The sequence below is a fragment of the Trichosurus vulpecula genome, chromosome 1 (genome assembly GCF_011100635.1).
Source record: "Trichosurus vulpecula isolate mTriVul1 chromosome 1, mTriVul1.pri, whole genome shotgun sequence".
NCBI lineage: Eukaryota > Metazoa > Chordata > Mammalia > Diprotodontia > Phalangeridae > Trichosurus > Trichosurus vulpecula.
The window spans coordinates 302241253-302258127 of NC_050573.1; positions in this window are offsets into that span (position 1 = coordinate 302241253).

The following is a 16875-nucleotide window of genomic DNA, read 5'->3' on the forward strand; positions in this document are numbered from 1 at the left end:
TTTTCTTTTTGCCCTGGCACTGTGACCTGCATATAAGCATATGTGCAGAACTTTATACAGGCAATGTAACAGGCTCCTGAACCCAGCTCCATCAAAGCGTTCACTGCAATCTCCTACTGAGGAGTTTTTCAAACCCCCACCCATCCATGAACTGAGAGCTCTAGCAGGAGATTGCCCCTGCTGCCAGTGTAGGCTTCAAAGTGTTGTGCTCTGGACCCACCACTACACAAGTGAGATAGACCTTTCCTACTGACCTCCAAAGCTGTATGGGACTGGAAATTATTTCACCTAACCTTTTGTTGGTTCTGGCAATTTTGTGGTGTTATTTTTAGAGTTGTTTGGAGGGAAATTTGGGAGAGTTTGGCTGAGCGCTTCTCTACTTCCCCACCTTGGCTCTGCCCTGGAGTAGGAAATTCTTAAGCCTCATTCTAATCTGAATTGACTCAAAGAAGAAAGTATACACACTCATTCAGTTGAGTATAGATATCAATCGGACCTAACAAAGAAGTAAAAGGGGACGGGAATTAGAGAAAAGGGGTGGTGGTGGTGATAAATTTAAGGGAAATTAAGAGAACCATTTGTCAGACTTTGAGAAAAGACATGATAAAAGGAGAGAAGAATAAAGAGCATGGATAGAAAGGAATATACCGTTGCTAATAATTGTGAATGTGCAAGGGATGAATTCACTTATCAAATGGAAACAGCAAAAAAATCACAATCCAACAATAAATTGTTTATAAGAAACGTACTTGAGGGACGTGACTGCAGCCCCTCTGCTCGGCTTGCGACGGAGACAGCAGGTTCCCCAGGACTGAAGAAAAGAGTCATGCGCTGGGCAAGGGCCAGGGCCGACGAGGGGCGGAGGCAGCGGGTTGATCCTGGTCCTGATGGTGTGTGACCCCCAGTGGGCCAATACCCTCTTTGGGCCTCAGTTGCCTCCTTTGTACGATAAGAAGGCGAGCCGATGACGTCCTTAGCCCGTTACCGGCCCGTTTCAATGACCTCCGCGATGGAGGGAGCTGGGACCGGGGTGGGTGTGGAGCTGCAGCTTGTGCAGGGTCACTGTCCCCAGAGGGGCCTTCCTCTTTTTGGGGTACAAGGTCTGGCTGGTCTGGTCTCCGGCCTCGCCTCAGCAGGGACAGCCGAGAAGCAGAAAGCCGTGAGTAGCGGCTGTTCGCGGGGCCCTTCCCACCAGTCTTTCTGCTGAATATATAGAAGTAGAGGTCAAAGAGATCAAAGAAAGGCTTCGTACATGACAAAAAAAAAAAAAAAAAAGTTAATACCAGCTCTTTGTGATAGCAAAAAAAAACAAAGTTTTTTTGGAAACAAAGTTGGTACCCATCATATGGGGACTGGCTGAACAAACTGGTTTATTAACATAATGGAATGTTACCGTGCAATAAGAAATTGCAAACGTTCAGAGAATCACAGAAAGATCTGTGTGAACTCCTGTAGAAGGAAAAGGACAAAGAGAACAACATACAGATTATCGCAATGATACAAGAGAACAGATTGAACCAAACAATACAAATGGAACACTAAAAGCTGAATCCTAAATAGTTATTTAAATGAATCTTGGCTTCAGAAAAAATAATGAAGCATCAGAGAAGGAGCTGACCATGGATTTAGAGGTTTGCAGACATTGCTAAACACCATAACTGTGTTGTCCTATGTTTCTTAACTTCCTATGTTTGTTCCAAGAAGGTTTAATTCTCAGGTGGAAGGAAGCAGAGCAGAGGAAGATCCAGAAATGACTGTTATATAACAACAAAAATGATAAATAAAACTTATTTAAAAAAACTTAGATATTCTACTTTTACCTGTATATTTGCCATATTTTCCCCAATTTTTTGTTTCTATTTTATCATTTTTCTGTGTAGAGATTTTTCATTTTTAAGCAAACTACTAATCTACCTATAATTACTTCTATTTGTTTAACAACTAAACGTGTATCTCCCCTGTATATTTTAGAGATATTTATTATTGTCATTCTCTATATATTAAATTTTTTTCTGTCTATACTTCATCCTGAATTTAACATGGCATATATTATGAGGTTAGGATCTAAATTCTAAATAAAAAATACTTTATCCCTTAAAAAAAAAGAAACATACTTGAAACACAGAGACACACACATAAACTGAAAATAAGGGGCTAGAAAAGAACCTACTATTCATCAGTTGAAGTAAAAAAGGCTGGGGTAGCAATCTTGATCCTAGATGAAGCAAAAACAAAAATAGGCCTAACTAAAAGACAAGCAGGAAAATTAGAGCATACTAAAATGCACCGTAAACAAGTAATATTAATAGTAAATATGTATTCACCAAATGATATTACATCTAAATTCTTAAATGAAAACTGAAATTTGTTATAGGAGGAAATAAACAGTAAAACTATACCAGTAGGGGATCTCAACTCTCCCCTCTCAGAGCTAGGTAAGTCCAGCCATAAAATAAATAAGAAGAAAGTTAAGTAGATGAATAAATTTCTTGAAAAGTTAGGTATGATAGATATCTGGGGAAAAATTGAATGGAAATAGAAAGGAATATACTTTTTTCTCAGCTGTATGTGACACTTTCACAAAAATTAGGCACATGTATTAGGGCATAAGAAAACCTCACAACCAAATGTAGAAAAGCAGAAATATTAAATGTACCTTTTTCAGACCATAATGCAATAAAAAATACAAATAAAGGGCACTGGAAGCATAGATGAAAAATTAATTGGGAAACTAAATAATGTAATCCTAAAAAATGAGTGGTTCAAAGAACAAATCTTGGAAACAATTAATCATTTCATTAAAGGGAATGACAACAATGAGACAACATGGGAAAATTTGTGAGATGCAGTGAATGTGGTTCTGGAGAAGATTTATCTCTAAATGCACAAATCAATGAAAAAAGGCAAATCAACGAATTGGACTGGTGACTAAATATAAAAAAAATAGAAAAAGAACAAATTATGTACAGAAATATTCATAGCAGCCCTTTTTGTGTCAAGAAATTAGAAATTGAGGAAATGCCCATCAGTTCAGGACTGCCTGGATAAGTTATGACATATGATTTTAATGAAATACTGTTGTATTAAAAGAAATGATGAGGATGATGGTTTTAGAACAATCTAGGAAGATTTATATGAGCTGATGCAAAGTACAGCAGGCAGAACCAGGAGAACATTGTACAGGATAAAAACAGTATTTTAACAATGATCAAACCTGAAAGAGTTAGTACTCTGATCAATATAATGATCTGAGATAGTTTCAAAGGATCCATGATGAAAAATGCTATCTACCTCCAGAGAGATAAATGATGAAATCTGAGTAAATATTTAAGCATGTTTTTTTCACTTTCTTTATTTTCTTGCTTTATATTGTTTCTTTTTTGTAAAATGGCTAATATGAAAATATTTTGCATAACTATACATGTAGAATTGATATAATATTGCTTGCCTTCTAAAGGAATGTGGGAAGAGTGGGAGAGACAGAATTTAAATTCAAAATGTAAAAATAATGGAATACACACACACACACACACACACACACATATATATATGTGTGTGTGTGTGTATATATACATACACAAACATTTAACTTAAATATATGTATATTTAAGATGTATATTTATGTTTATGGTGAATGCCCAGGTATTGGAGATATTGCAGAGGAAATTATTTTTCTGTTTGAGGACATTCTGTGGTACTTTCTAATTTATAAATTTTGTGTACATGTGAACTTTTGTGCTAAATAACTAATTCAATTAGGGCAGCTAAGTGGCACACTAGAAAGAGTGCCAGAGTGAGGAAGACTCATCTTTCTGAGTTCAAATCTAGTCTCGGACACTTTATAGTAGGTGAGCCTGGACAAATTGCATATATATCTCTTTGCCTCACTTTCCTCATCTGTAAAATGAACTAAAGAAGGAAATACTAAACCACTCCAGGATCTTTGCCAGGAAAACAGCAAATGGTGTCATGAAGAGTCATACATGAATGAAAACAACTGAACAAGAACAACAAAACAGATCTGATATTTTTTAAAAATTCTTACTGCTTCTGCACTTCCAGTTTCTATCCCACCAACTAGCTTCTACTAAAGAAAAGTTAGCTGAATAATATTCTCTAAAAATTTCTGTCACCTTTATTTTTTTAAACGTTGCTCCTGTGCTGTGGATGTGATTTTGTGAGTTTAAGGCCACAAGGGTTAATATTCCTCTCTGCCAACTTACTTTTCATTGTTTATTTAAGAATCAGCAATGAAATATCCCTAACATCTGCTATATGAAGAAAAACAAAAAGAAAAAAAAAGAATTCCTTACTAAACAGAAATGATTTGAAAAGACCAGTAACTAAGAACAAAACAGAATACTAATTACCAGTTACAATGCTTCTAACGTGTTCTCTTGTTCATTTTCATATTTGAAAAATAAAAGAATTAAAGAAGCATGTGAGCTATTAAATTCTAACATTTCTTTTTTGTGGTATCAAGATAGAAGATGAATGTGAAAGAGTTTTTTTTTGTTATGTAGAAAGAATTAAAAAGTTAGTTTCTTGGAACTCAAATGACAATTCATTGTAATGTGTCAAACTAAAATCTATGACTTTTATTTTTAGTAGGTTTTTTTCCTACAAATTAAAACTTATCATCATCATCATTTTTATATGGTTTTCCTACAGCGTAATTAGATTTCTGAGATAGGTTTATTATTATACAGTAACAAAGCTTGATGTGAGGGGAAATTTGAGCCGATTTCGTGAATAATATGGCTTTTGAATAACTAAAAAAAATCCCTTTATATTGGGTAGGTTCTGTTAGGATTGGCATCAAAAACATCAGTGCAAATAGCTTCCAATTTTAAAAGTCCATTTTGTTGAAGCCAAGGTGATGTAGTAGGAGGATAAAATACAGTCTGATTTCTCCACAAACATCTAGAACACCCATTGGCCTGGATTTTGATAAGGATATCCAAGGAATAATCCAGTGCATTATATTTTTAGTTAACATCTGCATCAGGAGGACAAAGAAGTTTGTGGACCCTGGAGAGAGGATCTGGTCAGAGGGGAGGGTATCTGAGCATTTTATGCCAAAGGAACTGAAAGAGGACCAAGGTGGTGCAACAAGGCAAGTTGAGCCCTGTAACAGCAACACCCTAGCATACCCAGGATGGCCTGCTAGTGCAAGTTCTTAGATCTGCTTTTCTAGGAAAGACTGCTCACATTCACTAATTCAGGGGAAGGGTCAGCACCCTGAACATCAGAGAAAATAAAAGCAGAGAAATTAGCATAAAGACCAACAGACAGGGCTCTGACTGCCTGATCAAAGCAATTTTGCTATACACTTTACATGCACCACTGGATTGAGAGAGCCTTTATATCTGAGCAGTCAGGGGCCTGAATATATGGCTACTCAGTGTCTTGACCAGGGAATCACAAGGTCCTTCTCATAAGCAAACCCCCAAAGCAGAATATCCACTCAGAGTATATATACACTTCTCAGAGCCAGAAGGCATCACAACCCTCCTGACTCAGTGCCTAATCAACTTAGCACCAAAAGGTGTGAAATCCTTAGTACAAGTAAGCTTCCTCTACACAAGCTTCCCTTAATGTGCTCTACATGAGGCCTGTTAATGGGCAGGGAAGATATTCATATCCCTTTAACATTACAAGTTCCAAGACTGATACAGATTAAACCTAACCTTGTAAATGATGCAGGGTATATGCCAACAGGCCGCTCTGTTGTTTAATACCTAGTGCTTGGTCTTAGATAGACTAGGTAAATAGAGATATAGATAGATAGATAGACTGAGGAGGGGACCTACACCTGGACATGTTGTTCCAAAATGAGAGGCATCCTGGGACCTAGATTGTTTTTAAATAAAGAATCAGTTCAGAAGTAAATAGTAATTGTCTAGCTTTGGCCCCAGGAGTTGATCTGGGTCTCTGTTCCAGCTTCTATCCCAGTTAGAAGACTGAAGCAGAATAATGATGGCAGTAATCCTAGTTCAAAGAGAGTCAATACTTTAGTCCTTCCGAACTGGCAGAGCTTTCCAGCAGTCCAATAGTGGTTGAGTCCATGGGCAGTCTACTGGAACCGCCAACCAGGGATAAGCCAATAGTACTGTTGTGCAAACTGAAATCCAGATCAGGAGCTTGCTGAACCCAAACCAGAAAGAAAAGCAGTGATTACAGAGACTACTTTGGGGAACAGTAAAAGTTTGCATGTTCTCAGCCTGAACTATCATTGAGATTAGGAACAACAGAGCACTCAATGTCCTAGTAAAGGATAGAAAGACCCAAGAAGACAAAGTCTCAGCCCAGACTTCCCCAGAAGTACACAGTGCCTGGCCTTAACATTAAGTCTCAACTACAGAAGTGGGCTGGGAAAGTAGGCAAGCGAAAAAGGAAGCCCAACATAAAGGGTTTTTATGATAACATAGACACTGAAGACCCAGACCCAGAAGAGATACGTAATGATGCAAGGGTTGTTCACGCATTAGGAATACAAGAAGAATAATTGCAATTATTAAAAACAAAAATATAACAATATACATGGTAATCTTAATAGATGCAGAAAAAAAATGAGCTATCTTGGTAGGTAGCTGCTTTCAACTGGAAATACCATTGGAAATCTTCAGAAAATTACTGAATGACTACTTCAAGAATGTTGTAGAGTGAAATCCTGCCCATGTTAAGATTGGTCTCTTCTGACTCTGAGATTCTGTGATTTTACGTTGAGTAGATGCTCAAGGGAAGAAAATTCCAGGCATAGTAAAGAGGATGAGGAAAGACATACATTAAGGGGACAGAAATCAATCTCATTTGACTGAGGCAAGATATATAGATGGATGCAATATGAAGTGATTCTAGAAAGGTAGGCAAGCACCATGCTGTGGAGGTTCTTGAATGCCATGATTAGAATAATGAACTTTAGGCAATAATTTGCTATTGAAAATCCTGGAGTAGATGAGTGATATGACTAGATAAATACAAATGGGTGATTAGTTTGATAGCAATAAAAAGTACAGATTAGAGGGAAGGTCTCTTCCTCAGTTCAATACGGAGCTCTAAAATGATGTATTGATAGTTTCAAAAATATTATAGAAGCACTTTAAGTTATTGAAACCTACCAACAAATTATTTGTTATGTCTTTGTACTATACTATGCACTGGCAAGCAAAATTAGCAACCTATAATGCAATTGACTTTTAGTCTACCATTTTGACCTTAGCTTAATCACTAAATAAAGCCTGATTTTTTTCAAATAAAATTATATTATAATAATGAAAATGAAATAGCAACATATTTCTGATAAATTTTAACTAATCTTTAAAATTCTGAGAGTTTTTTTAACTGAGTAGTACCATTAAGTTTATTTTTTTACCAAGAAGTTGAAAAATAATCATTATTCATAATGCAAAAGTATTCATTAATCATAAAAGGAGCCTCATAATTGTGAGGCTTTTACACTATTTTTTTTACACTGGGTTTACTAATCTAGAAGATTATCTCTGGCTCAAAGTGGCAAACTAAAACAAAATCTAATGGGCAGCTAGGTGGTACAGTGAATAGAGTACTAGACCGGGAGTCTAGAAAACCTGAGTCCAAATTTGGCCTCAGATACTTAGTAGCTGTGTGACCATAGACATGCCTCTGTTTCCTCATCTGTAAAATGGGGATAATAATAGTACTTATTTCACAAAGTTGTTGTGAGTATCAGATGAGATACTTGTTGTAAAGTGCTCTTAGTGCAGTGCCTGGCACAAAGTAATTGCCATTATTTTTATTAAAGTTTTTCCATACTGTCAGGATCTTCAACTGATATGATTATTTATAGGTAATACTATCAATGATGATCAAAATCTCTGTGTACTGGTTGAGAGTGTCTATAAATGCATAAGGATTGCCTCTTTTAAAATATCCCAATGAGAACTCATAGAAATAACTTTAGAAGGAAAATAGAGCGCATAAGAAGTAATACCCCCAAAAATGGAAATATAGTATCATTTGCTCTGTAAATATTTCTTATCACTGTTAGATAAATCAATGAAAACGTTTTTAGGTTTGTTAAATGATGGCTATATTCATTGAATTTCCTTTTAAGAGAATCTGTTATATTTATATGAATAACTACAAATTTGTAAATGATCTACGATTACAACAGAGAAGGCCTTGGGTTTTGTCAAGTTGAGGGACTCTTGGTATGTGAATTCTCTCCACCAGTGCATAATTGAAAACTTCCATGAGTTTGAAAATAAACTTTCACAGATTGATTGAGAAGTATAAATATTGTGTCACAAAGTCAGTATATGTCTAAGGAAGAATTTGCACTTGGGTCCTCCTGAGAATAAGCCCAGTACTTTATCCACTGCAAAATGATAACTATTGCATCAGAAAAAAACAGATGAAATTCCTTCTTCCCCATTACCTTTGCTTAAATTTGAAAAAGCAAAGTAAAAATGATAAGGTTGATATAATATTATAACTATTGTCATATAAAATAATATAATTCTGATTATGCCATTTGGGTGTTTCATGAAAGGAATATATTGTGAGACCTTAGCATTACTGATTAATTGTTAGTGTTAAGATTTTATTAATATTATTGCTACTGAATGCATTCTGGAAATGGGAAGAATCTTACAAATTCTAAAATTAATTATGAACAATAGTTTGATATGATAGTTTATTTCTAGATATGATTTAAATCAATTGTGAAGTTCATTACATATGAAGCACCGACTTCATATTTCATTATGAGAACTTATCTACCAAATAGTTATCATATCTGCATTTCTATTCAATATTTGCTTTGAAATATACACTGATTCAATTTAAAAAAACTATTAAAAGCCTACGTACAATGGTGTGCATATTTTTGACAGTTAGGATGAGAAATGAGTTGGGTCAAGAGTTGAACAGGAGTAGTAAAGAGAGCTAGGATGGCTTTGGGCATTGAAGATATTCTTTAATGATCCTAAGTGCCTTATGAAAGAAAAAAAAATCATTTCTAATATCAACATTCTAGCAAGACATAGATTATAAGAGTCTGTTAAGAATCAGAAATGATTATCACAAAGTAAGCAACGGAGAGGCATATGGTAGGAATAAGCATATTCTAACGTGTATCCATCAGGAAGAGGGAAAAAAAGAGAGGAAGAAGAAAAGAAGAAAGAATAGGAAGAGGAAAAGGATTAGGGGAGGGGAGGAAAAAAGGGGGAAGAGGAGGGGGAAAGGGAAGAGGAGGAGGAGGAAGAGGAGGAAGAAGAAGAAGAAGAAGGACAACGACAACGACAACAGCAACAGCAACAGCAAGAAGTGAAAGAAAAATAAGAGAAGCAGGAGGAAGAGGAGGAGGAAAACAATAAGAAAAACATGATGAAGACGGTGGTATATAAGTAGCTTTTTCATCTTATGGAATGTCCACTTGTGCCAAAATTTCATTTGTACATAATATGCCTATCGTTCTTAATGTATGCCAAGGGGAATACAGACTAAATATTTTGAGTGTTAGTATGAAGGTCAATTGGATGAATGTGATATTTATGAACACCTTGGTGTTCTCAAGGCAACATGCATTGAGTATAAGACCACCAAGGAGAAAGCTGTATACATTATGCTACTTAAATCCTGCAACTAAATCTCAATGAGAAGAACAATTTTAAAGCAATTAACATCTAAGCAGGATGAATCTCATCATATGCTTATGGGACTTTAAATGAGACAATAACAAATTTGGAAAGTATACTAATGAAAACTGAACAATATTAATTAAACATAGGACTAAGAGAGCTATAAGGATATTAATATAACATTTCCTTGACTAAAAGAATTTGATTAAAGATATTCTCAGATAAAAAAAATATTTTACAGAGCTGGATAAAATAATAACAAAATTCATCTGGAAGAACAAAAAGTCCAGAATATTAAGGGAATTAATGAAAAGAAATTCTAGGGAAGGTGGCCTAGCCATACCAGATGTCAAACTGCATTATAAAGCAGCAGTCATCAAAGTTACTTGGTACTGGCTAAGAAATTGAGTGGTGGATCAGTGGAATAGGTTAGCTATAAAAGACTCAGTAGTCAATGACTATGTCAACCTACTCTTTAACAAACCCAAAGAATCTAGCTTCCGGGTTAAGAATTCACTATTTCATAAAAACTACTGGTAAAACTGGAAAAAAGTATGACAGTAACTGGGCATAGAACAATGTCTTACACTGTATACCAAAACAGAGTCAAAATAGGTTCATGATTTAGATATAAAGGTTGATACTATAAACAATTTAGGAGAGCAAGGGATAGTTTACCTGTCAGATTTATGGAGAAGGGAAGAATTCATGAGCAAACAAGAGTTAGAGAGTGTTACAAAATGCAAAATGGATAATTTTGATTATGTTAAATTGAAAAGTTTTTGTACAAACAAAGCCATTGCAGCAAAGATTACCAGGGAAGCAGAAAATTGGGAAAGATTCTTTATAACCACTGTCTCTGATAAAGGCCTTGTATCTAAAATATACAGGGAACTGGGTCAAATTCAGAGGAATACAGTTACCCCCCCAGTTGAGAAATGATCAAGGGATATGAACAGGCAGTTTTCAGAGGAAGAAATTAAAGATATCTATTGTCATTTTTAAAATGCTCTAAATCACTATAAATTATAGAAATGAAAATCAAAACAACTCTTAGGTACCACATCTCTGTTGTCATATTGGCTAACATGACAAAACAGGAAAATGATAAATGCTGGAGAGGATGTGGGAAAATTGGAATATTATTACATTGTTGGTGGAATTGTGAACTGATCCAGCCATTCTGGAGAGCAATTTGGAACTATATCCAAAGAGCTATAAAATGTGCCTACTCTTTGACGCAGCAATACCACTTCTAGAGCTGTATCCCAAAGAGATCACACAAGTGGGAAATAGACCAGTATATAGAAAAAAATATTTTAGCAGCTTTTTTCATGGTGGCAAGGAATTTGAAATCAAGGGGATGCCCATCAATTGGGGGATGGCTAAACAAATTGTGATATATGAATGTAACGGAATGCTATTTTGCTATAAAAAAGGGAAAGATACGGACTTCATAATAACCTGGAAAGACATTTGAACTGATGCTGAGTGAGGGGAGCAGAACCAGGAGAACATTATACACGATTAAAGACACATGGTATCTGTGAGGACTAACTTTGATAGACTTGGCTCTTCTCATCAATGCAAGGTTCAAAGACAGCTCCAAAAGAAAAAGCTATGCACATCCAGAGAAAGAATTATGGAGTCTGAATGCAGATTGAGGCAAACTATTTGCTCTCCCTTTTTTCCCTTCTTTTTTGGTTTTGTTTCTTCTTTCTCATGATTTATTCCATTGGTTACAATTCTTCCGTACAACTTGACTATTATGTAAATAATTTTAATGAGAAGGAAGGTATATGTAGAACCTATATCAGATTACATGCCATCTTTGGAGGAGGGGGCAGAAAAGGGAGGGAGAGAAAATTTGTAACTCAAAAACTTGTGGAACTGAGTGCTGCAAACTAAAAAAAAAATGTTCTCAGATTTGCATGTTAATGAAAACTGATTGAAAACTGTCCAAAAATAGCTTCGAAACAGACAGGTACCATATTGAGCAGAAAGACAGTCACTGGATCTGTTGAATTGAACTAAAATATTTTACCTCTAAATCTTACCTGTGGAGTAACCATGGTCCAAGAATGGAATCAGAAACATTTCTTTTGATTGCAATCCCTTGAACTGAGCTAACAATGTCAAAAAGGAAGCATTAAACTAAATCATGTACATTTGTTTATGGAAATGGAGGTATTGTTGTACCAAGGATGCTTTCAGTGAGCCTACAGAAAATGAATTGTCAATGCAATATTTTTATTCAGATAAAAAGCAGTGATTTTATCTACCTGTGCAATATTTGGCACAATCTTAAATATAAGAGTAATATAGATTAAGTTGTCACAAGACGTTTGTATCTGAATTCAATTGAAAAAATAAGAGAGAAATAAGAACCACCACAACAATAATAGCAATAGCAATGATGACTACAACAAAGACAGTAATGAAGGTGTGTGTCAAAGAAAAATAGAGACTTATGTGTTTGAGCCTGGATCAAGACATCGAATACAATAATTTGAATTAAAGGATATGTACCTACATATTAACTTTCTTTGGGCAAGGCATCCTGAATATAAAGTTATCAAGTTATCCCATATAGTAGTGGTTGGGCATATCAAGAAATTTATTGTTCATCCTTTGTTCTTGAAGAGGACCAATGACATCAGGAGGGTGGTATCTTGCCTTCGAGTCAACTGGATTTCAGTGAGGCAGGGCTGTGCAGAGTTGCCAGTCTCAGCCTCTTCTCCAGAGTCATCAGAGTCCAACAGCAAGCTGTAGGTCAGGATTACCGGCAATGTCCCCCATCAAGGAATTTACTGGCATGATGAAATGGAAACTCAATGGGAAGAATATTCTCAGAGAACTTAACACTTTTATAATAGCCATCTTTATGAGCACCTTTGAATAAAAAAGAAAGGACCACAAATTTAGAAAATAGACAATAGAAATTTATACAATACTAAGAATACATGGGCCCCAACATCACAAAAAAGTGATAGAAAAACAATACTTTTCTTATCAAAAAAAGGAAGATAATAGTTATTTTCAGACTGAATGAGAAAAAAGATTAAAACTTTCCAAAAATATTTCCTGAACAAATAGGTACTTCATAAACAAATATTAAAGGCCAATAATAGAGGAATAGAAACATAGATATGAATATGAATTGAACTTATTAAAGTAACTGATACTGGTTTACTAACAGATGTAGCCTATGAAATCCTTAATATTAAAGAATGGAAGAGATTCTCCATGTGCATGAGGCAACAACATAAACTCAACCAAATTTATGTTGACAACTGAAAATGTGAAACAAATGGCTGAGCCAAGCAGCTTTGTTTAAAAAAAATGAAACTATTAATTTTAGTGACATAGGTTCATGTCAGTGTTACCAGAAAGTACAGAAATTTCATTCTATTTTTCTTTTAAATTAATTGCTTTTAAATTGACCACAGTCAGCTTTTGAATTCCAAATTTTCCCCGCCTCCTTCCCCTTCCTCCTCCCTCCCTCCCCAAGACAGCATGCAATCTGATATAGGCTCTACATATACATTCACATTAAACATATTTTCACAGTCATATCACAAAGAAGAATTACAACCAATGGAACAAACCATGAAAAAGAAGAAACAAAACAAAAGAAAGAGAGCAAATAGTTTGCTTCAACCTCCATTCAGACTCTGTAATTCTTTCTCTGGATGTGGATGGCATTTTCCATCATGAGTCTTTTGGAGTTATCTGAGAACCTTGCATTTCTGAGAATAGCCAAGTCTATCAAAGTTAGTCATCACACAATGTGTCTGTAACTGTCCACAATGTTCTCCTGGTTCTGCTCCCTTCCCCTCACTCAGCATCAGTTCATATAAGTCTTTCCAGGCTTTTCTGAAGTCTGTCTGCTCATCATTTCTTATAGCAAAGTAGCATTCCATTACATTCATATACCACAATTTGTTCAGCCATTCCCCAATTGATGGGCATCCCCTTGATTTCCAATTCTTTGCCACCACAAAAAGAGCTGCTAAAAATATTTTTGAACATACAGTTCTTTTTTCCACTTGTATGATTTCTTTGGGATATAGTCGTAGAGGTGGTATTGCTGCATTAATGGGTATGCACATTTTTATAGCCCTTTGGGCATAGTTCCAAATTGCTCTCCAGAATGGTTGGATTAGTTCGCAACTCCACCAACTATGCATTAGTGTTCCAATTTTCCCACATCTTCTCCAGCATTTATAATTTTCCTGTTTTGTCATGTTAGCCAATCTGACAGGTACGATATGGTACCTTAAAGCTGTTATGATGAACACCAGAAATTTCATTCTTAAAGAACGTTGATTTGCTGATTGATTTGGACTTTGAGAAATGTGAAAAAATGCACAATGTATCACTTGTAGATTACAAAAAATTAGTCACTAATTTCTTCTAAGATACTTAGAAAGACATGAACAAGTAAGCAGAATTACAAAACAGAAGCTAACTACTCCTCATAAACTAACAGGTGATAAATCTATATACTACAAATACAAACTTCAAAACATTCTCAAGAATACAATATACTATATGTATAGGAAATGGAGAATTATTGCAGTTAGAAGTGTCACCCATAATTGTCATATGCACAATTTATGTGTAAATATTTGATACTATTCTAAGAGATACTACCATAGCAAACATTCATCATTTCCAAACTACATGAATAGAAAAGTTTCCAAAATCAGTAGGATTAGAGGAAGAAATAAAAGCTCTGTGGAAATTAGAAAAAAAAAATATATATATATATACTGTTCATGCTATTGTAACAACAGTGTGGCTAGCAGCTACTGTGGCTGTGTAAGACCAACAACAAGAGCACAAATTAGGCTGCCAGCACAGATTCTTTGATCTGCTTTTCTTAGGAAAGCAACTTTAAGGGGTAAACAATCTCAGCTTAATTAAACACACATATATCATTCACTTAGTTCAGGGGGGAAAGATCAGCACCCTGAACTTCAGGGCAAATGCAAACAGAAATTACAAACAGAAAATATCAATAGATCAAATAACACAAACCAGTAGACAGGCTTCTAGCTTTCTGTCCAACATCTCAGTACATAGTTACAAGGGAAACACCAACTCCTGGGTTTTTCAAAGCTGGGAGGGGCTATTTCAACAGCTTGCCCAGAGTCTTGTCACCCTTTCCATGAATGTGCCCCCAAAAGTGAAATGCTAACCTTCCAGTACATATGTGGTGTTTGGGACCCTGAGGGCTTGAGGCTCAACTTAGCATTTAGAGTGTGGCACATCATTAACACCAGGCTGTGAGGTATGGGAAAGTTCCTTTTTTTTGTTTACTTTTTTTTTTCATTTATTTAATATATTTAGTTTTCAGCATTGATTTTTACAAGAGTTTGAATTACAAATTTTCTCCCCATTTCTACCCTCCCCCCCACTCCAAGATGGCGTATATTCTGGTTGCCCTGTTCCCCAGTCTTCCCTCCCTTCTGTCACCCAACTCCCCTCAAATCCCCATTTCCCTTCCTTTTTTGTAGGGCAAGATAAATTTCTACACCCCATTGCCTGTGTGTCTTATTTCCTGGTTGCATGCAAAAACTTTTTTTTATTTGTTTTTGAACATCTGTTTTTAAAACTTTGAGTTCCAAATTCTCTCCCCTCTTCCCTAAGTAGGCAGGCAATTCAGCATAGGCCACATGTGTATCTTTATGTAAAACCCTTCCACAATACTCATGTTGTGAAAACTAACTATATATTGCTCCTTCCTAACCTATCCCCCTTTATTGAATTTTCTCCCTTGACCCTGTCCCTTTTCGAAAGGGTTTGTTTTTGATTACCTCCTCCCCCTATCTGCCCTCCCTTCTATCATCTCCCCTTTTTTATCTTCTTCCTTCTTCTTTCCTGTGGGGTAAGATACCCAATTGAGTGTGTATGGTATTCCCTCCTCAGGTCAAATCCGACAAGAGCAAGATTTACTCATTTTCCCTCACCTGTCCCCTCTTCTCTTCCTACAGAATTGCTTTTTCTTGTCACTTTTATGAGAAATAATTTACCCCATTCTATCTCTCCCTTTCTCCCTCTCTCAGTATATTCCTCTCTCATCCCTTAATTTGATTTTATTTTTTTAGATATCATCCCTTCATATTCAACTCACCCTGTGCCCTCTGTCTATATATATATATATGTACACATATATATGTACACACATATATACACATACACCAATACACATACATATATACATGCATACACACACATATATATGCATACCCATATATATGTACATATACACACATGCATACATATATCTATATATCTATATCTATATATCTATATCTATATCTATATCTATATATACATATACATATGTATATTCCCTTCAGCTACCCTAATACTGAGGTCTCATGAGTCGTACACATCATCTTTCCAAGTAGGAATGTAAACAAAACAGTTCAATTTTAGTAAATCCCTTGGGATTTCTCTTTCTTGTTTACCTTTTCATGCTTCTCTTGATTCTTGTGTTTGAAAGTCAAATTTTCTGTTTAGCTCTGGTCTTTTCACTGAGAAAGCTTGAAAGTCTTCTATTTTGTTGAAAATCCATATTTTGCCTTGGAGCATGATACTCAGTTTTATTGGGTAGGTTATTCTTGGTTTTAATCCTAGCTCCATTGACCTCTGGAATATCATATTCCAAGCCCTTTGATCCCTTAAGGTAGAAGCTGCTAGATCCTGTGTTATTCTGATTGTGTTTCCACAATACTCAAATTGTTTCTTTCTGGCTGCTTGCAGTATTTTCTCCTTGATGAGGGAGCTCTGGAATTTGGCAACAATATTCCTCAGAGTTTTCTTTTTGGGATCTTTTTGAGGAAGTGATTTGTGGATTCTCTCAATTTCTATTTTACCCTCTGGCTCTAGAATATCAGGGCATTTCTCCTTGATAATTTCTTGAAAGATGATATCTAGGCTAATTATCTCTCCTGGATGTATTTTCTAGGTCAGTGGTTTTTCCAATGAGATATTTCACATTGTCTTCCACTTTTTAATTCTTTTGGTTCTGTTTTAAAATATCTTGATTTCTTATAAAGTCACTAGCTTCCACTTGCTCCAATCTAATTTTTTTTTTTTTTTTTGCTTTGCCAATCTTTTTTTTGTTTATTTATTTTTTTTAATGCAATTTATTTATTTAACATATTTGGTTTTCAGCATTGATTTTCACAACAGTTTGGATTACAAATTTTCTCCCCATTTCTGCCCTCCCCCCCCCACT